The 22515-nt window shown below is 39.7% G+C and overlaps 1 protein-coding gene across 2 annotated transcripts in view; it reads right to left on the reverse strand.

Annotated features, from left to right (window-relative positions):
- Window positions 1-22515, reverse strand: part of ST3GAL6 (ST3 beta-galactoside alpha-2,3-sialyltransferase 6) — an 85000-nt gene that overhangs the window by 47343 nt on the left and 15142 nt on the right. Inside the window, exon 2 of one of the 2 annotated variants that reach the window (XM_079310305.1) lies at window positions 13205-13306. The gene's annotated coding sequence lies outside the window, so the exon portion shown is untranslated. Of the gene's footprint in view, window positions 1-1174; window positions 1190-13204; window positions 13307-22515 lie in introns of those variants that run through there. The other variant, XM_079310310.1, reaches the window with a different exon arrangement.

Here is a 22515-nt window from a genome sequence, read left to right on the forward strand (position 1 = left end):
CTTCATTGCACTGACAGCAGCAAAGCAGGCAAGAGCTGCTGCTTCCTGCCCTGGAAGGAGACAAACCTCTCAAGATCCAGTTCTCCTACCAATCTTCCTGAGACACGACAGTCTCCTCCCTGTAGCTTGCAGCCATGCAGTAGACTGCTGTTCCCAGAGGATGCCAGCTGTGGCATCTGGCACAAGGGAAATATGGGAAAGGAGAGAGGTGGAGGGGTGCTTGGGAGAGATAATCAGCTGAGTGGGGTGGCAGGACAATGGGAGACTCACTTACTTGCAGTCTGCTGCGAGGTTGTAATTCCAGTGCCAAATGCAGGAGGGCACTGAGGTCAGGCAGAGCAAGTCCTTGATCCTGTGGCTCTGGGTCCTTACCCACTTGGCCTGTGTGCTCAGATGACTGACATAAGCTGCTTCTGGAAGATGAAATCCTTGCCCTTTTATGATAGCTCTGTCAGTCCTACAGTACCATGCCAGGACCCACTCTCCCTGTCTCCTTTCCAAGGAGAGGCTGGCTTGTAAGAATGCCTTTGCCATTTAAAGCACCTCTTAATGCCCAGTTTCTTTCTCTCTCTACACTGTTTTTCCTGCTGGCTCCCCATAGCACAGCCTAAGATTCGTAGGGGTCTTCAGACCCCCAAGTTTTTGCCCTGTGTCCTGCTGGCTTCACCTGTACAGCCAAGTCATTATTGCAAGTGCTCAGGCAACTACTGCAGCTCTCAGATATATAACCTTTCCACTTCAAACTTTTGGCCCACTTCTTTGGCCAGTGTTAATTGGCCTGTATTTATTTACTGGTTTGCTGCCAAAGATCTGGGAACAGGTGCACAGTTTTTCTGGCAGGCACTCTTCAGACTGGTCTTTACTTGAAAATATGATGTAGCAAGTCAGTACACAAAATAGGGCTATAAAAGAATACAAACAACTATGATTAGATTCCATGGAGAACAAGAGTGAGAAGTTAGGTGAGCCCCTGCAAGTCAGAAATGTTATGACAGACTGCTAGAAGCCATGTCATATGTTAACAGCATGCTAATTTCAATGAGACACAGACGTGCTGAGAAGAAGAGTGCTTTGCATGTTTCTTACTTTTAAGATTTCAAGTTGCACTCAAAGTCTTGGATGTAGGCAAAACATGGAAAAATCTTAAATGCATTTCTTTCCATGACTGACTTACCCGTTTACAACTTCTGCCAGGTCATGCCCATGGCTAGTGAGCAAAAGTTCATTTGTCAAAGGTTGGAAGAATCAGTAGGAACTCCCAAAAAACTGGAAAAAGAATCCTCCCTTCATGGCAGTCCAAGCTGAGAGCAATCCTATGGCAGAAAAGGCTGGCTTAAACTCTCTAAGTCAGAAGAACAATAACTCTAGGATCAGACTTTTCTTTTTTACCCCTCTGCTCCTGTTCAGATGGAAGCTAGACCTGACCCTTGTGAATATGATCAATAGGCCAATATCCAAGCCACATGCAATCTTAGTACAATGTTCCTTCTGTTTCAATGTGTTCCCATTTCATCCATGCAAGTGGAAGACATGAACTGATTTTGCAATTTATTAAAAGCCATCTGTCAGTTAACTCACCATCATTTAATTAATCATAAAATCCCCCATTGTATGGGAACAGGAAGCACCACTTCCAGCAGCCCAAGCCACGGGCTCACAGCCTCTGGTTTTTGTGGAGTGGTTGTTTTTGATTTGGACACATCATTGAAACCTGGCCTTTCTTGTCTGCAGCTAAAATGTAATGGTGCAAGAAAAGGTCTGTCACTGAAATGTTATTATAGAAACACTACTGGGAATTGTGCCATGGCCAGTTTTAACTTCCCAGATACTATTTGGGAAACAAATGCTTCTAATAATAAACTTGAGCCCAGATAGCCATGTGTGTAATAGTTGCCAGATTTCTTCTCAGTAGTCACTGAGACAAAAAGAGACAACCTCAACTTAGTAAGTAATGATGACACAAAAAAAGAACTGGTCATAGAAAACTGCATTGCACTGAGTGCTCAGCAACTGTTTCCATTTCCAGGGACAGAATAACAAACACAAGCAAAGGGCAAACTGTAAAATTAGGGAAACTCTCAAGCACATTCACCTGGACTAAAGAGCTCGAAGACTTGACTTGGAAGGAGATTGGAATAGATCTAGGTCAAAATACAAAAACTATCCCAGTGTATATATTCCAGGCAGGAAAAAAATCTCATGGGAAACACTTTAGACCTGAATAAATGGGGAGGGGGGGGGAAACACTTCAGAGAGGTTCTTAGGAGTCAGAGATAATAAACAATCCTGGTCAACCAATGTAACTTTTGAGTAGAGATGCATAGAATTGAGGCCAGTTTTGTCAAAAGTCAAATGAGCTGGAACATGCAAAAGATGATTGAAGTAAGCAAGAAATAAATCTTCAACCACTCACAGAAAAGGAGAACGTGCCTTAGATAGTATTTTCGTAGTAGAGGCAGGGAAGCAATAATGCAAATGTGCAAAACTCTGTGGTGCTTCCCCCAGAACACAGCGCTCTCACACTCAAGAAGGAAGCAGCTCTGGGGAAGATGGCGAGAAAGGTTACACCGAGCACAGACACTCTGTCTTGTGAGAGTAGCTAAACAATGCTGGCAGGAGAACAAAGGGATACAAACTGACTGTGAATTTAACAAATTCCCTGCTATGGCACAAACCTACAGATTTATTGGTACACTTGCCATGCTTTCTGCTCCTCTGTGTTTGGCACATTATCCTTTGGCTCTTTGGCCTTTTCCTACAACCCTCAAGTTCGTAGTAAAGCACTTGAAAAGACCCTTGGCACAACATAAATTGGTGGGGTATGAAGGAGATGTTTTATGGACATTTTTGAACAACAAACTCACTGTGCAAATTTGCATGGCTGTGCCTCATAGGGTGGGATTCATCCCATAAAACTGGCATCATGTGAAGCCTAATGCATTTCACCTTTTTCCTTCCCTTAAAAGCATGGGAAGGCTAAGTCAGAATGCTTACAAATACACACCAAAAAAAGAGAAAGCATTTTGTAACTGGACAGTGCTTGTAGTAACCCAGCTGATAAAAGGCTGCAAACTCACACCTTCTGTTACAGAAATATAACCAGAATTAAGCAGCTTTCAGTTATCTTACTTTCTCCCTGGCATAGCAGATGTTTGTATCATTACTTGTACTTTTGAATTTGGTATGACCATGTGGAAGTATCTTATCACCAGCAAGTACAGGTGAAACCCAGCTGCCATTGCAACAGAAGTGAAAACCAGGCACTGCCCCTTAGTCACAGCTAAAAGCAGAATCCACCTCATTGCCTATTTTAACAAGCACTTATTTTTTTCCTCTGAAGATTCTTTTTGTGGTTGTTTAGTTTTGCTTCTTTTCTTCTTTTTAGTTTTAGTAATTGGGAAGCTCAGTTTTCTTTAACTTTGTTATGATTCTGCTCTGAACCAGGCATATAGGAAGAAGGAAAATATAATTACAGAATTAAATTACCTGTGACAGACAGTTTCATTTTGCCAGTTTATGCAGTTGTCCCATGAGCTAGACCAATATGGGTAGCACAATATTTGGCATGGTCATAAGTCTCTATTTAAATCAACTTTAATGTACATATGTGATAGTTATTTCAAAATAATTCCACCTAAATAAATAGCTCTGTTAAGGATTTGCCATTACCATGCTTGGTAGGAGCTGCCAGGAATTAGCCTTGTACCCCCACAACAAAACAAAGACAACCTTGGTGGAGTGTTGCTGGTGAGATTTGCTTAAATATATCCTTAGAGCTGAATTAATAAACCAGGGAATGCTTTATAAAGTGAAGATCTACCTTTAGGAGACAGAAAGTTTGATTCAAAGTCCACATCCCACGAGTAGATATGTTCTTGTAACTCTCATCATGTTGAAGAGTCATGACCATAAACATGACAATTACCCCACTGCTATTGTGCCACTGTTGCAGGCAAGAAATCACAAGCAGTGATTTACAAAAGAGCATAGCAGAGCAGGATCTGATCATTGATGCTGCAAGTCAAAATATCCACTTTATTGGAGGGAAGGGTCCTGTGACCTTTGCAGAAGAGTCAAATAGCACAGGATGCTAACAGCTGTAGAAGTTACATGACTTTCATTTTTTGACAGAAGCAAAGATGGTCTTTGCAGAAGTCATACCAAGGATTAAAGACTTATTTTCAGAAAGAAGAGGACTCAGAAGATTTTATCTTATCCAGGCTGAGCTTTTTTGCCTTTACTCTTTCCCATTTTTTCCAGTTTTCTACTCCAACAGGCTGTTCTGTTTCTCCAGTGTTTATTCAGTGCTTGTCAAATGTTTCAGCATGGTAGGTAACACAGCCTGCTTTCTGAACAGGTTTTCTTCCATCTAAAATGCCTGCAAACTGGATAATTTCTAAACTACACCAAATTAACTATCACTTGTTACTAGAACTTGCCTGATTATTTTAGATTATCCTAAGATCTATCAAAATGTCTTTCAGTGTTAAGAAGTTTTTGCAAAGTGAATGAAAATGAATGATGTCATATGCCATTCTAAGTGGAAAGTTTTTGCTTTTTACTAGCAAAAAAGCTGATTTGTTTGGCCTCTTCAAAACACATGCTCAGTCATGTCTTCAACCAAGACAGTAAATTGCTCCCACATAAATGATGACACATTGATTTTTCAGGTCTCAAGACCAGTAGGCAAAGATGGAAGAATACAAGGCTATATGAAGGGAAAGAAAAAGAGTGACCTAAGAAAACCCTAAAATTGTTGAAAAGGGGTTGGTTTGGCTTTTTTGAAACTGCAAAATTGTAGTTAATTTTTTCAACAAACATTGCCTACTTTTTGACAGTAACTTTTATCTATGTCCATAGTGTCTGGAAAAAGAGGGTTTGGGCCAACACTGCAGTTCAATTCAGACACATCATGATTCAGATCAGTCTTCAGTTGCTCTCATCAGTGTGTTCTGTGGACAACTGTTGGCTGGCTCAGAAAACATTTCAGAGCTCAGGAGTAAGATCAGGACAAGCTGTAGCTGGAAAACTGAGGAAGGGTATCAGTTTATTTATAAGCTGATCAGATGGGGGACAGAAAAGAGACCCCCAAAATGCCTGGGAAACAGCCCAGGATGAAAGATGCCCCACTTTGGAGTAAGCAAACTTATTTGATCAGTATGTTTGATAATTATGCCAGCAGAAAAGGAACAGACATTGAAATTATCAATGTAAAGAGAAATAAACCATCTTGACTTTTCTCCCCCATCAGTTTAAAATGCAATTCTTATTGTTTCTTACTTTCAGCTAGAGAAGCTGCTTTTTTGACAAAATTGGTACAGGTTTCTTAGCAGGTTTCACCTATGCAGGATGGTGAGGCTCACACTTAACTGGGTTGATGAGTGTGTTTTATCAACTGTGGGGATAAAATGGTCATGATACAACAGTGTTAAAACAACAAAATAAACCCCAAACTTATTCATAAATTACAATTTTTCTGCTATTTATTAGTATGCCAGGAGTCTCAGCTGCATCTAATGGTTTATCTTGCTACATGTCTTGTTACAAAACACAGTATGGTCAATAACAAATTTGCCAAAAAAAAGTATGCAAGCAACAAAAGACCCAAACCTAATTATCAGAAGTAACAGCATAGTTTTAGACTAATTAAGTATGTTTGATAAGTTTGTCTGTTTGTCCTCTTCTTCTGTTGCCTATAAGAAAATACTGATTCTGTAAACTTGCTAACTTGTAACTACTTGCAGTAATTGCAGCAATTTTATAGGAAAAGTTACAGGTGAATTTGCAGCATCTTGATTCAAAATTCATTTGGCTCAAATATGAATGTAATCACTAAAAAAAATACTAACAACAAACCCCAAAACACCAAGGGAAACAAGTTCAGTATGTAGTTAGAGTTTTGCTCAAAAATGGATCTTGACTGCTTAGAATACTGTAACATTTGCAGAGAGAGTTCACTTGGGATAGTATGATAAATGTTTTGTAGTGTGCAGGTAGGTATGGGTACTGCTGGAGTAGGGAGGTGCCAAGTACTAAAAGAGTTCACCAGTGAAACTTGGAAACAGCAAATGACATGACTCAGATTTTCAAGAGCTGCCAAACATTTGTAGAAAAGCATTGCTAGGGTGACCTACCAAGCATTTGTCACACTCCCTGAAGTCCTGAGAAAGAAATCACTGAAATGCATTGTTAATGTAAATAGCTACAAAACCAGTCCAAGTTTTCAGTGTTTGAGTAACTCAATGAGTGTGACGTTGCACGAATGATCCCTACAAATGACAACACCTTCAGAAAACAAGCTTGGTGTGGTCTGTGCCACTTGACCCAGCTGGCTGCTAATACCAGTGGTGAAAGCCCATAAACACCATCTCCAGAACACCAGCAGCTTTTCGAGTGCTTCTTGCCACACACACCTCAAGAAAGGAGGAACTGCAATGAACTGAAAAGAAAAAAAAATATATATTAAAAAAAAAAAGGCAGATAGTTTGTTTCTCTCTTGTAGTCTTGGTGCAGTGTTTGGCCAGCACAGCTTCACAACCCAGGTATTGCTGTTTGAGCTTGGATTTCCCAGGAATGTCCACAGCAGGTGGCTGATCAGCTCTACTGAATAGCCAAGATTTAAAGGAACTAACAGAGGCAAAACTTAATAGTCCTGGATATTAACATTCACCCATGGAGCAGAAGTTCTGAAGGTTTCTACCCAGGAAGTGCCCACGTTTAAGAAAGAATTAAGTTATCTGGAAAAGTCTTAAGCTCTTCTTGATCTGTCTCATCCATTGGATCATGCTTCAGCTCTCTGTAATAAAACCACAAGACACAATCATGGGACACAATGAAACACCCACTTAAAGAACCACACACATACACTCATTTTTCCCTCTTCTCTCTTCATTATGGCCATTTTGGGTTTTAAATCAGATCTCTTGGTTAAAGTACAGCTGGAATGATGCAAATTTCTTAGGAGTTGAAGAGAAAATGAACAGAGAAGTCTAGTAAAGCTCTTCTAGGTACTCCACAAATGAAAAACTGCTCTCACTATGCACCAATTTGTTTAAATTTGTGACTTCCTTATTTACTCATACATGAGCTGCAAGATACCTCTTATCTTGGGCAACTATTTTCTCTGTGGATGCCTTTTCAGTAGTTTTGTTCTCTTTCATATTTTCTTACCTAGCTCCCTCCTTTCTGTTCTGCACTAAAGTATGCCCATTCCCATACTTTTGTTTTTCTCCTCAAGTATCTTATCCTCTTTTTTTTTCCCTCCCTGTGAGAAGAACAATATGCACACAAAAGGCTTCTCTCCTTCTTCAGTCTTCTTTTCACCACTCACATCCCTGATTTCTGTCCATTACTCTTTGGCTACTTGGAAAGAGACTCCCCTGATCCCAAAATCTGCCCTTCAAAAAAACCCCATTGATACAAAAGAGAAAAAATACCCTAAAGAATTCTGAAAATGCTTTTGCTGTTTGGTAGTGAATCTGCGAGCCTGATCTAAAACACTGAAAGCCTCCTGAAAGCCACTGGAACACTGACTCTGATTTGGACTGAAATGTTTTACAAAGGGGAACAAAAGAAGAAGCCTTCTATAGACCAGCTCTCCTGCAAGTCAGCAAGCAAAAGGCTTGGGCTACTGCACCCCTATGTAAACAGTTATTGCTGGAAGGAGGATCAGTGGGTGGGGGTGGAAAAGGAAAAAACTTACTTTGAGGTAGCTAGCTGTTCCCAAAGCCAATGATTGAGAAGGTCTGTCTTTGCACAATTGTCCTAATCCATTGTTGATTTCGCTGACATTCTTTCCATTTTGATCAATGTAACTTTCTTCAAGGTCTAAATGGGAAAAGATTACTTCTTCATGCACTTACTTACCTTGAGGATACCAACAATGATCCTCATGCTCCATAGAAGAGGACAGCTGGCCAAGTTTTGTGTCTACCCACTCAAACTCTTTACTCTGACTTGGTTGTACTGATTTAGCTAAAGTAGACTGACAGAGTCTGAAATTAAATTAACCACTGATAATAGACTGAACTAGCTTCAACTCCTGATGATGTAGGAAAAATACACACAAACAGTACGTGCATTGATTAAAATAAATTGATCAAGTCAAACTAATGCAACTGTCTTGATGATCTTCCTCTTGGTTTCTCAATCCTGCATTATTTAAGAAGTGCCATGACACAGGTTTTTTTCTAGAAAAATGCAAATAAAACAATTGCCTCAGAAGACTTTCCTAATTTGAGTCCATGTGGTGATCATCTGAAAAAATATCACAAGCTGGAATGAAAAGAGATATAAGGCATAGAAGATGTTATACTTAAAGCCTAGCACTGCTTGGTAAAGTAGTGCTTTTGTGTCATTTCATTAACTGGATTATGCACTTGCTGCACTATGTTAGCCAGACTGCTGGTGAAAATATTTAATGATGTTTACTTCTGATCTAGGCACTTTCCAGTCTGCATCAATAAAAACTGAATAATGGCAGAACTAGAAGAAGGACAACTAAGTGAGTTTAACATGTCTGGGTTAAAGTAGTTTTGTACTTGAGACCTCAAGTATTATAATAAACACACACGCAACAAAAACATGGTTCTACACAGTTTCTCTATCACACCATGTGGTTTCACATATTGCCATATATTATACCATGGCCATATGTATGCAATACATACCAAAAAACCTGAGTTAATGTACACTGATGAGATACCTGATCTGGTAGGAGAGTAGAAAGAGCAGAGGCAACAAAGGTGATCTGAAGAAAAAACACAACGATAGGAAGAGACACAGCAAAGAAAGAAAACTATGATAGGAGGAAAATGTGCATCAACTGAAGATGTATTAGAAGAATAAGACTGGATTAAGAGAAGAAAACAGTAAGATACTCCAGAATTTTTATTCAATAATGATACTTGAATTACTATAAAAATAATAAATACATCACCCAAATTATTACTAAGGCTGGAACTATCAGTCCTCTTTGCAGACCTATACAATTCACTTTTCACTTCTGAAAACTTTACCTGGGATACAGGCTGCTTTCTGCTGGCATTAGAAACATCATGGCTACCTGATGCTTACTGTTTCAGGGAACATGATGCCACATGGGCTCCTCAGCCTGTAAGGTCCCTCCATCACTGCAGATTGCTTATGTGAGCTAACATAGGCCAAGATTAGGGTATGTCTTGGAGTATACACATGCTCTGGCTTAGACCAGAATTCTGCTGCCCAAAAGGGAGAAATGACCCCTCTGTATCTGCATACACAGCCAGAGACTGGTTAAGAAATAGCAACACAGGATCAAGAATAAAACAACCAGCCCTCTCTTTTCTCTTTTATCTTTTCTCCCTCATGCATGTTTTGTAGGCATGAATAAACTGTGAAAAGTGGCTAGAACATCTTGCATTCTAATCCTTACCTTGCTGGGGGCTCTGGTGTGACCACAAGAAAGTTATGTCTGATACAACCCTGATTTCAAGTTTCCCCATCCTTAAAACTGTAGCCTTCTCTATCTTGTTAGCAGTTTTTCTAACTGCTGTTGCTTTCCTTTTGTTCGTAAGGAATGAAAGCAATTTAGATTCCTTAATATGCCCTTCAAAAAAACCCCTGCCCCAAAACCCCACACCCAGACTCCAAACCCAAGAGGGATCTTAAGACAGGTTAAGACAGCCTTCAGACCAGTGTAACTTGGGCTGGCTGCAGTAGTTAAAGTTTATAGACAAGATCATAGTTGAACAAAAGAGGCTTATCCCAAGTCCTATCTGGAATTGCTGTCTCCATTGTTATTTCAGGTGAATGCCAACATAAATTCATCACATGCCACCTTCTGATGTACAAATGTATGCTTCAGCTTTTGGACAATGATAAAATAGGGATGTATGCATACAACTTCTATATGGAGAAATAAGATACATTGGTCTAATTAATTTAGTATCTTCGGATTTGGTTTAACCTGAATATTGGAGAATGGGAACAAAGGATAGATGCAGTCAGGATACTCCTTTCCTATATAAGGCTCACATGGTACCAAGGCCTGACCTTGAACTCAGGTGCTTTGGAGTATGTGGCCATTGGCATGACTGGTTGTAGACCTGCTGGGAGGTCCGCATATGTTACCTCCCTCTGCAAGGCTCAGTGGAGAGGAATTGCTGACAGAGGTTTTGCATTTTACCATTTAGGTATGTGTATCTTTTAGGCTACAGCAAGCCCAACAAGGAGATTTAGGAACCAATTCACTCAGATTGCAACTTTTGCTATCATGAATGTTGCCAGTCACAGAGGAAGAGCCATCAAGAGTAGATTAAAAAGAGGGTAGTTATATGTTGTGCTTCCTCATGGTTCTCAGCAACATTCACTTTTAATCTTTTAGAGTCATGAAAGTGCCTGGATCATGGCTGGTATTTTGCAAGTGCTGTTTTGACACACATGTGGCCCTACAAAGAAATCTGGATGTTTCCTTAAGGAAGCATCCATTCATTCACACATATGCTGCTCCAAGAAGTGCTTTATCCCCACATCCTAGAAAATGTGATCTCCTTATGGCTATAGAGAAGACTCATTATCATTCCATGAGATTACAGCAACAAGAGGGTTCAGAGGGTCCATTCATATTCCTAGGAAGAATTACTAGAAATGCCATCGTTCACTGGTGCTGAAAAGCAATTTAAAAGGACAATAATGCTACTCCATGTTGCTAAATAGTGTAATATCTGCTTCTCTGTCTGACAGCTAACTCATGCAATCACATGACTACACATAACCTTCAGCTGCTATAATAAAAGTAGGCTTTCATAAGCCTTATTAAAGATCTAAAGTTGAAAAATTTGACCCCCCCAGGCAATATGGCAAATAGAAAAGAACCCTAATTTATTATGTATTTCAAATAAATCTTGTGACTTTGAATGATCTTTGAATGATCTTTGGATGGCTTGGGCAATGTTGCATCTCCAAACTGTTTCTTAAACTCTGCTGATAATCTCGTGCCCAAGTACAAATTTTACAGGCAATCTCATTTTAAGGGAATTGTGTGGAAAAGATTGTACTTTCCAGCATGTTTGCATTGGACCTGACACTAGGAGGCCTCATTTCCAATAGCACAGTGCAGAATTGTAATTGCCATTTGAGCAAACAAAACAATAGACACCGCATCACATATTTTTTTTCCATCCATTGTTTTTATTTTACTTTATGGGGAACTGCGGTGTCTAGAACTGAATAACTACTGCAATGGATGGCCTGCTGCTCAAATAATGAAGGCTGAGGTCCAGAGACTGGATTTCTACATTCAGCTCTGCAAGATTTGAAAATTTGAAATTTGATTATGAAGTCAGAAGCAGCCAAACCATATTCCTTAGCTATGACTACTATTAATATCTAGTGTATTGTATAGCTCATAAGACACTGGATCCAGAGCCCTATAATATTACACATTGCATAAATGCAGAACAGGAAGCCTGGCTCAGTCCCCAGGGTCTTACTGCTGAATGACTCAAACAGTCAGTTTTGGATACCCAGCTGGCAACACATTCTGCCAAGTGTTCAGAAGTCCCAGGAGGAAGTAGCTCTCAGCAGGAAGAACCAGGGCTGCAGGTCCTCAGCATCTGTCCATATGAGACTTAAGAAGTGAACACATTCTAAGATCCCATGGCCAGTGTTTCTGGTTAGCAATAGTGTTTTAAAGACGTATGGTCAGACAGCATGAATTCAAGTTGTTTTAACAGGGCCTAGGAAATGTCCTAGGCATTGAAGCTTGCAGCATTAGCAAACATTCTGAAAATATTGGTAGTTGTCCTTATACTCATCAGAATGTAATGTGAAACAGAACTCACCCTTCTGCAAAGGGTTCATTAATCACTGCTCAGTCTTTACAGTTAATATGATTGGCCCAATATGCCTTAAGAACATTAATTAAAAAAGTATAAATGACCAATTTTGTGTCAGCTAAAGCACCCCATATACTATCCAGGTTGTTATAATGAAACAACAGCAAACATGAAAAACACAACAAACAAACCAGAAAAACAGTGTGAGTCCCAAACTGCTGCTGTTTCTTTTCACGTCTGCACTAAGCAGTGCAACCATATGCTAAAAGTTGGGGGGTGAAGGCTTTTTACCAAACCTGCACAGCAGAATGTAAAAAGCAGAGTACCATGACAGAGTCACTTCTTAATGGGAAGACAGGTGATTGCCCCAATTTCTCAAGGGCTATAATATATATCAACAAGCCTTGCAAAAAAAAAAATGTTTGGACTCCACTCTCCCTGGATCCTACCGTGCTAAGCCTACTGAAGGCTTTGGACTCAGTTGAATTTGTGTCTCTTTCTTTTTCCTTTTTCTTTCTTTCATTTAGGAATTCAAGCCTCTCTGAGATTGTGTTCCAGTTAATTTTGTTTCATTTTTTGTCTGTGCCCAGAAAAGAGGCCAGCATTTCTTGTTTAAATGCTGGGTATTTTGCTTCTGATTACACTGAGCTAATTATTCTGTAGGTTTAGCCTCAGATATCCCATGCACTCAACTATTTAACGCATTTTAGTCCCTCACATTACAATGCCAATACAATGTAACACTGTTTGCAGCACAGGCACATGAAATGGCTGTTTCTGCAGTGGATGCTCCTTCTCAGGTGCTCAGCAAACATGGCAGCTGAAGAACTGGGATCTACATAAAGACCTCCCAGAGAGCCTCTGAAAGGTATCTTTTTCAGCAGATGTATATGACTTGCTTTCATATAGTCTGAGTTAAGCATTCAAGATTTTGAAAACAGAGGTCACAGAGCAAAATAACTGCTGTGTGAAATTAGCTGAATATGCTGTCACTCGGCCACATACATTTTTGACAATAACAAGTCAAAACTGTCAGTTTGCTTATCTCTCAATGTTACTGCCTTGCCCTTTCTCCTAACACTAATGAGTTACCCTGTGGCATTTTTGTAACAAAAGGTCAAGTTGATCTTCAAAAAGAAAATAAAAAGTCACTAGGTATATGGTTAACAAGAAAAATATATCTTATGGTTTGCATTGATGAAAGTAACTAATGATTTATAGTATAAAAGGAAGATAAATATATTTAGAAAGCAGTGATGCTACTTTTTCTGATCAAGTTTAATGTTGCCAGCAACATTTTCCTGAATATATGCATGGCTTCCTCTGAAAAATGTGTGGTGGGTTTGACAAACCTTGTGCCTACAAAGCTTTCCAGAACCTCTATTTACCTTTTTCGCGAGAGGCAGAGTGTGCATTCCTCCTCCACATATTTGGTCTGTCACCTTCCTTCTACCTTCAGCATTCTTTCAAAACCTTTCATCTGAACAGACCTGTAAAAAAGAACAAAAATAGCAAGGTATATGGTGTCTCATGGTTATGTTCAGCAAAGCTTGAGCACTAAGTGTAAAATGTGTCCCATTTGTCATTTGTGATAGCAATTATGCATTTGATACAGGATGTGGCTTCTAATCTCTGGTGCAGATTTGACTTAAACAGGTCTTCCTTGTAAGGTAAGACATGCAGCTGCAGGTGAGCTCCAGCTGCAGACATAAATATTCCTCAGACTGAGAAAAAGCAAGAGAGATAAGCATGAAAGCAAGTCTGAGGTCAATACTTCTTCCTCTCCACCCTTTCCTGACACTGCAAAGAAGTCCAGCTGTGTGATAAGAATGACAAAAGTGTTTTTCAGCCACTCCATTTTTGACAGAAAATAAGACTGATTTTGTGACACTCATGCCTGAGATAGTGTATTTCTGTAGTGGAAGGCACCAGCAAAGTACAGCAACATCCAAGAAGACTTCTTAACATGAGTGCTAAACAGTGTGGCAATAAATTCCAGTATCAGATTAGTGAAACTACATCACGTTTTGTTTACTTCATCATAACATCAGTGGACCTGAATGGGGTAGGAACTGCGAAAAATCTGGAGATTGAAGCTCATACTCCTCTTATTTTAAAATAATTGCAAATAAAATGATATCTATAGCCCTTTGATATTCTGAAAGATGTGCATTTTGGGTAAGGTACAGCTGGAATTTCTAAATTAACTTCTAGTTGATCTTAAGGACAATTCTTCAATAAAGCCAGAGGAAGAGAATACAAATAGAGTAAAAAAAACACAAATGTATTACTAAATAAATAATTGGTGGTTTTGTCTCTTGCAGAAACAACTGGAGAATTGCCTAGAAGGGATGAAAATATCAGACTCTTCTCTGCAGCCACGTGGGACAGAGAGAATCACAAAATCAGAGAATGGTTTGGGGTTGGAAGGGACTGTAAAAATCATCTACTTTCAAAAGCCCTGCCATGGGCAGGGACCCTTCCACTAGACCAAGTTGCTCAAAGCCAGGAATGGGGCATCCACATCTTCTCTGGGCAGCCCGTTCCCCTGTCTCCAAAAGAAGGAAAATGTGTCAAAATCAACATATCTGATGTAAGATGAAAATATTCTAATTAAAGGGTTTGTAGTTTTTCCTTTTCCCTAGTGGGGTGCTTATATACCCATGCCAGTACCCTAGAATAAGAGCTTTATCAAAAATGGCCAAAAGCTCACTCTATAAATTAGAGACAAATGGGAATTCACCTTGACAAATAAAGCAAGTATTGAATTCCATGCCTCAAAGCCTCAAAAGAGGCATGACATACATTCAAGATCTTATAATTCTCCAACTCTGTCTTCTTGGAATTCCTTGTATAGTCAAGGATTCAGTTTACAAAAGTATAAATACCTTCTTCCAGTAAATTCAACAAAACAAGCCATCTTTGAACTCCAGCCTTGCTTGTATCAGAGTGAATCTGAAACAACCCTGCTGTATTCCACAAGTTCCTTCCAAGCAACAAAAAAATAGAAGTCAGACTGGGGAGCTCAGGGCCCAGCCTGAGCTGGAAATGAGACACATAAGTACTTTTAGCTCAAAAGAACAATTCAATCACCTTCACTTACTTCCTTGAACTGTCATCAGGCACCAAACAGTGCTTATTTTAGTACTGGAATGGATTGCTGTAAGACACTTAGGAGAAAATGCCCTTTTAATTTGTTTTATTTTGTAACTTATAGTCCATATTGACAGGATATTTTGCTCCTACAGAAGCATATAGCAGGGATGCTGCTGTTATTGTGAACCTTCTGTTTTCTCTTTCTGGCAAGCATCCTAGATTTTGTAATTTAATATTCCTGCCAAAAGCACTGGAAACATTTGAGAGGATCCTCATGGGATTAAGGACAAACTGTGGATTACATTCCTGGCATTTGACTACACTGGAAGCCATAATTTTTCTTGCTATCCCTGAATATTTGTGAGCTAACCAAATAAGAGCACAGCAGAATTAAGAGTAATTTGATGTTGTTTTACTCTTTCTTCTCAAACCATCTCAGGATCTAATGCACTTCTGCCCTTAGTCTAAGGAGTGTGTTTAGGTCAAGCAGATGTGTTTATGCTGATTAACCCTGCATATTAGCAAAGTGGGAACAGATTGTAGTGTGGCTGAGGACATGATTTTCACTTTTTTTTTGTTTTCTGCACACTAGAAAATGTGTACTCAGCCATGAATCCTGCATCCTGCTTCCCAGATGTTGAGGGTCAGCAACTTAAGGACAGCCACAGTGAATCAGACCAAACCTATAAAACGCTACGCTCCTTCCTCTTACAGTGGCCAGTAATGGGTATTTTGGGAAAGAGTACAAAAAATGGAGAAGATTTACTCTTCTCCTAATACATCATAGTGAGATCTCCTAATTCACTGTTCAGGGACAGCAGAGCCAGAAGCTTGTTTTACATCTGTGCATTTAAAAGCCTTTCTATGATTTTCTTAGTTCCTTTTTAAAGCTCATTTGCACCCCTGGTTTCTGTAACACCCTGCACCTCTCAGTCTCAGTTTATGTTAACTGTGCTGTGTAAAAAGAACTGGTCTTTGCTTGCTTTAAGCCTGCTCCTGGTAATTTCTGTAGACACTCTGACTTCTTGTTCCCTGATAGAATAATCCTCTCCCTAATCACCCACAGACCATATGCTGAATACCAGGTCAGCAGCAGTGGAACCACAATCCTCTGTGGCGCAGGGGGGCTTGATTTACAAGTACAAAAGGAGATACAGAGACAAAACAATAAAGATAAAAAAAGATAAAACATATGTTTTATCTTTTGCCATCACCATACCCAGAATACAGAGAAAACTTTCAGAGAAAGAATTACATTGAATCTCAACAGTTTCTGAACTCACTAAATAACAACCAAACCCTTCAGGGATCCAGTAGGTCTCCCTTGCAGAATAAGCCCAGGGTTTTGTACTTTAAACAAAGAAATTGCTCAAACTAATGGGTGACAGCTGTTAGAGTTCACCTTTCAGTACTTCCAGAAGGACTGGAAAACATGCTAGTGGAAAACATTTTTCAAAATCCAAAGACCTCAGCATTAAACCAGTCAATCAAATCTATCAAACTGTTCAATGCAAGCTGTAACCTGCTACCTGACTTGATGGAGAACTTGTCAAAAATTACACAAAAAAAGTATACAGCAAGCATTAAAACATACAGAATTGTGAATGGTTAAGTAATTTGTCTTTTACAAGTGTAAGTGAAATAACCAAACTTCAGATAACATTGACATCAAATTAGCAAGAAATCAGTCTGTTTAAAAATTACAAGAAATAAAGAACCTTGCCTATTTTCTATATTGTAAGATTATTCTTCAAGGAAGGTGTCTGCTCTCTAAAATGCCCACACTTTCATGAAGCCCTCAATGTCATCCAGTAGATAATATCACTATAGTCCTGTGACAAAATTGCCATAGAAATATAACAGGAATGAGTCAATATGTTTAAGAACAATATCTTCTACAATTCCACAGTCTAATAGAGAGTACTGTATATGGTTTGAATTACCTAGAGAAATGTAACAATACTATTAAAAATAGCTCACTTTTCTGTTACATTGGAAGTTCAAAGAATGCTCCACAAGTTTACAGAACTTGATGCACGGTTCTGAGAGAGCTTAATATTGTATGTCCAGTATCTCTTCTTATAGCTAAATATAACAAAAACAGGTCACAGTGATAGAGAAGGGTCACACTGATACCAGGCTGAGACAATGGAGCAACTATTCAGCTAGTGCATCATGCCTATACCTTCCACTTTCCACTGTTAACAAATGAGGTCCTTTACATGTTTAAGATAGAGATTGTAAAAATTTATGGATTAAAGTCCACTTTAAAATCTAATTTTTTACTGTGCAACTCATCTTTATAACCGAATAAACAGAAGCAAGTACAACCTCATGTCCCATGGTTTTCACATAGGCCCCTTTTTTAAAAATAAGGTCACCCTCTTATTTCTTCCTTTGATAGGTGAAGAGAGAATTTCTCCAAGGCCTTTTATTAAGAAATTTAGAGGAAGAAATTCTGTTTCTCCAGGAAACGACGCTCCTGTGACAGGTCATATCCTACATTAGTGGAGAATGTGGATGTCCAGATGAGAGAAAAAGTTTGAAACTTGTGGGAGAGAAAAACTGCAGGAATGTTACAAAAGAATGAGTAGAAAACATCTCTCTTACGAAAAGTAGTCTCAGGACAACAACTATAAGGACTTGTGTTACCAGCAGACATGGGACCGTTGGGGAAAACCAGTGATGAGCACGTGATAGTCTAGCTGGGGGTTTTCAAGGCAGTTTTGAAGAACAGGAGATGGAAGGGATCAGGATAGGGCTCTGGGATTTATTACACTGAAAAAGAATGAAACAGAATAAGTATCCAGAAGGGGAAGATAATGCAGTGCTAAGATCCAGTATTGTCTAGGACACTCCACTTCATTTAAAAGCTGAAAAGACAATGAAATCCCACAGAACTCATGACAAGGCTGCCCTGGCAAGAAGGCCAACTTTTATAAAGAGACATAAAAAGGAAATCTAATGCTGAGATAGTGCAGCTGCCCTATAACACCCTACACCTTATCAGCATTTTTGAGATCTCTGGTAGGGAGTTGTACAGAGTAAGTTCTTGACAGGCTCTAGTATCACTTAGAATTTGACTCTATGGTTTTCAATACTGATCAAATCCATTTCAGACCTTGCAACCCACACTTACCCAAGAGGGCTCCCTTGCAGGAGTTCAGCCCACTTTGGAAAACTAACTTTTGAAAAACATTAGAGACCTCCTGAGGTCCCATCCATTGTCCAAACAAACGGTCCCAACCTTTCCTCAGAAGATTCTGCTCTCTGTCTCTGCATCTTCTCTCCTCAAAGTACCCCCATCTGTAGGGGGCTTGCTCCACTTCTCCACTCTAGTCCCCAGCACTCCTGCCTAGACTTGTCTCTGCAGTCCTCAGGCTCATCTCTGGCATATTTCTGCTTTGGTGATGTTCCCCTGTCTGCAGACCTAAACCAATGTGAAGTGAAAGATTAAGAAATTCAGGCAATGAAGGAAGTGAAAGCTGTGATTCAAAAGGTGGTGATTCACTTTAGGCAAGACTGCAATCTGAGTGCTGCCAAGACTTTTACCAACTGGCCTTTTAAAGTCCTCCTTTTCAAACCAGACAAAAGAACAGGGAGTAACAAAACACTGCTCTTTGTTTTTTAGAGTTTTGAGAGAAGAAAAACTGCTGAAGGCAGCGAGTTCATTTAGGATCCACTAGCCTGCTGATCAAGTTTCAGTTTGAGAAACATGCATTTTCATGGGTAAGCAACGTGTACCTTTTACATCCTTTGCATGAGGGGACAGTAGTCACCACATGACAGTGGTCATGCAAGGAGGTAAAGGGTTATGATTCTCCACTCTGGTGCAGAGATAGGCCTGAGGGCATGGATAGGAAAAACTTCACTGTCACTTCAGACATCAAGAATTAGGAGTCATCAATGATGCTAAGAGAATCTGTGCTTTAGGCAAGCCCTACAGACTACAATGCTGCTGCCTGAGGATTTTTTAGCTGCAGAAAATTCTCAAGGGAGACTGAATAAGCATTTAGAAGAGACCTGTTGACAGTCACTAACTAGATCAATCACACCATGTTCAGGAAATCCCTAAAGTGAAAACACACACTGTCTGGGAACATATCTGGCTGAAGTATTGTGCCTTATTCTTCTACTTCCCTGGCATCTTGCTTTTGGATTTGGCTTGCTTTTAGTCAGGTCAGATATTAGATCTGTTAATTGAATAATGGCCTTGGCAAAACTTCTAGTTATAACTTCTATGAACTAACAGCTTGAGGAAAGAGTTACCTCTTACTTGACAGTAAATAATGGACTAAGCAGGCTTTATCATTTGTTTTCTGGAGGCAATGCAGAAAAAAACAGTTTTATCTTCTTTTTCATAGAATTTCTGACCTTATCTCTGCAGTACACTATAAGGTCAGATAAAGATGGTGCATTAAGCTATAGTTCTACTAGATGGTAAATGAGTCCCAGCACACCAGGTTAAAAATGCCTGAGCCAGGGACCATCATGAGTCCCAGACTGCCAACTTTGAAATGCCCTCTTGTGTGCTGTCCACAATTCTTTACATTGGTCACTTTCCTTGTCAGAAAGGGTGAGCATAATACCTTTTCCCAGGGAAATTGCTTTTCTCTGCCAATTCTCAACACATGCATCACACCCTTTCCTGCCTCTAGTCTTCCTGATAATCCTGAGCTGTAAAGAAGACAGAATCCAGACTGCAAAGAAGTTTAAATTATACTATCACAATGTATGTCTGTTACTCAGAATTAGCTGCAAATGCAAGTCTCTCAAGACTTGTGAGCTAACTCAGCCAGTCCTTTAGCTTAACCATAAAAAATGTATCTATTATTCCAGGGAGGACAGAAGGGTATGTATTTTGGCTTTTGGATGGACTTTCATAACAGCAAACATTACATTTAGTGTGTATAAACAGCAACAGTGACTGAAAAAAAAAAAATATTGTGACACTATGGCAGGGGAATAATGTTTGACCTGCTTCTCAGAACAAGAAAAGAATTTCCGCCAGTAGATCACTTCTGCTCATTGTTTCCCTTTCCTTGGATGAAGTCACATATGCAATAGCTATGGCTGGGGAAAATTCCTCATGTTTTATGAAGATGGTGTTATGTGACAGCAAATCTGAAGGCAGAGCTCAGGGAAGGGCACAGAGGAAATGGGAAAGCAATGGATCTCATCAGGGAAGATGTAGTACCTGACCTGGAGTGCTGGCATGTTTCTAGGGGAGACTGCACACAAGCACATTTTGGGGCCTAACTGTTGGTGCAAACCTCTATATTTCCCTTTTTCACTACTCTTTTATTAACTATGCAAAGGTGATCAATCAATAGGGGAAGAAAGGTTTTCCTAAGGCACTGCAGAACTCCTCTTACCTTCCAGGAGCTAGCCTGAAAGAATTCCAGCGGCTTCTTGTTCTGCAGTTATCTTTTCCTTCCTTCATACACCAGTGAGAATCAATCCCACATTTTTAAAAAGTGAAGAAAAAAAAGGAGGATTCAGAGGAATCTGCAATCCCAACAAATTACTGAGATGACAGATGCAGAAAGAAAGGGTTTCATCTTTCTCTTCTAACTTTCACATCCCCTACTGTTTCAGCTCAGTCACCAAAACTTTCACTTTTCTCTCACTGTTATCACACTGAGATAATAACTTAATTCAACTTGTACTGTCATGCAAAACCTTTGAGATGACCTCTGTTAAACAAGAGTACTTGTCAAACTGCAAGCCCTCAAAATCTCTCTGAAGTCACAATCAATGCTTTGTGTGATAAACTGGATGAAAATGGTTCTTTTAATTTCAGAAGTAAAGGAAATGCCAACTTGATGGGGAATTTTTCTGTTCTCAACACATCTTTTTCTTCTTATTTTCTAATAAGCAAATGCATTAATTTAGTATTCAAAATAAAAGAATCAAACAGCCTCACTAAAAGCATGTGCCTGTCTCAGTCTGAATGATACCTGATCATGTTTTGCTACCTTAGAACCTGCAGTGTCTCTTGTTCTTTTGTTAATATAATTTTTGTCCATAAATTCTCATTAGAAAGAAAAATAAAACCAAGATAGATGACACCTAAATACAAGCAGCAGCAGAGACACTTCAGAGCTCTTTTAAAAGGATAGGAAAAACAACAAAAAATAAATAAAAATCAAAAGCATTTTCTTCATAAGAGGTCACTTTACATAATACCCTAGATAGAAGTCCAGTTCTTCAAATCTACTGAAATCCCTGTAGCCCTACAACTTTCTCTAGAATCACACTCGCATCAGTAGAGATTTTGGCTACAAAGCAACTCTAAATGGCTTTGCTGCCAATGAAAACAAAACCTACCACAAGACCATCTCAACAAAACATATACAGGTTTGAAAATGGATGACACTAAGAGACAAAATATCCAGAGTCATTACACCATGCATGTTCTCAGTCAGACTTTGAAAACTGAGATGGAGATTTTAAGGGAGGCCAAAACCTTGGAATTTCACCTATCTCTCTAAAAAAGCACAAGGTACATTTCCTCAGATTCAATTCTTGTTCAGGTAAATGCAAGACTAATTCCAGGTTTTCCTCTGGGCCCTAAGCTAAACTCGAAATGCCTTTTTCCTCTTCCATTAGTATTTCCACAGAAGGGCCCACCCAACACACCACCACTATGCACTGCAAAAGCAGAGCAAAATGTGAGCTGTCATTTTCTCGTATCACTGCTGAGCACCTCACACACATCAGCACCTGATGTTTCAGCCTTAATGTGCTGCCAGAGAAGAGGTCCTCACAAGGAGCTAACATGACAGGATTCAGCATAGAAACAGTGTGTTTTACACTCTGTTACTCCTCACCACCAACAGGGAGTGAAGCCTGACCAGGGTTCAGCATCGAGCCTGAGCAATTCCAGTGTGTAAAGCAGTCATGCTTCTAAACCTCAGCAGCAAGACACTGACCTGGCAATGTGGTTGCAGCAAAGTAAATTCTCACCAGATCCTTCCCAGTGGGGGAAGTTAAGTGCTGAGGCAGGAGCACAGGCAAAACAAGGAAAGAGGTTTTTCTAGCTGCAGCTGGACAAGGAAGGCCTTGCACAACCTCATCCAGCCTGGGAACGGTGAACCTCTGGGGTTGGACCAGAGACCTCCAGAGGTCCCATCCAGCTGAATTACCAGATGTTATCAATCAAAGATTGCATTCAACCTAGTACAGAATAAAATCCCACCAACACATTAAATCAGCAGGAATGCATTTTACACGTCTTGGCCCTGACATTTACTTGTTTTTAACAGTGTCTAAAAAACGACTACTGAAAGAGCAGAGCTTTACTACAGTAAAGAGCTGGAAGGGCACTACCATCTTAGGGGTTTTGGCTGCTCTAAGCAGCTCTTTCCACAGTTCTTTATCCAGGGCTGGCAGTGATAGCTCCGTTTCTTGTTGAATTGTATCTACTGGATGTATCTAAACGTTTTCATGATAAACAGAATGCCTCAAGCACTCCCAAGCTATTTACAAGCCACCGATCTCTCTTAACACATTCCCTCCTTCACTCCTACCTCCACTGGGTTGGGTTTCCTTGCTCGTGAAGGATCATGTTCTCCAGGTGATGGCAGAAGAGAGCCGAGCT

Source organism: Erithacus rubecula, assembly GCF_903797595.1.
Source record: "Erithacus rubecula genome assembly, chromosome: 1".
Classification (NCBI taxonomy): domain Eukaryota; kingdom Metazoa; phylum Chordata; class Aves; order Passeriformes; family Muscicapidae; genus Erithacus; species Erithacus rubecula.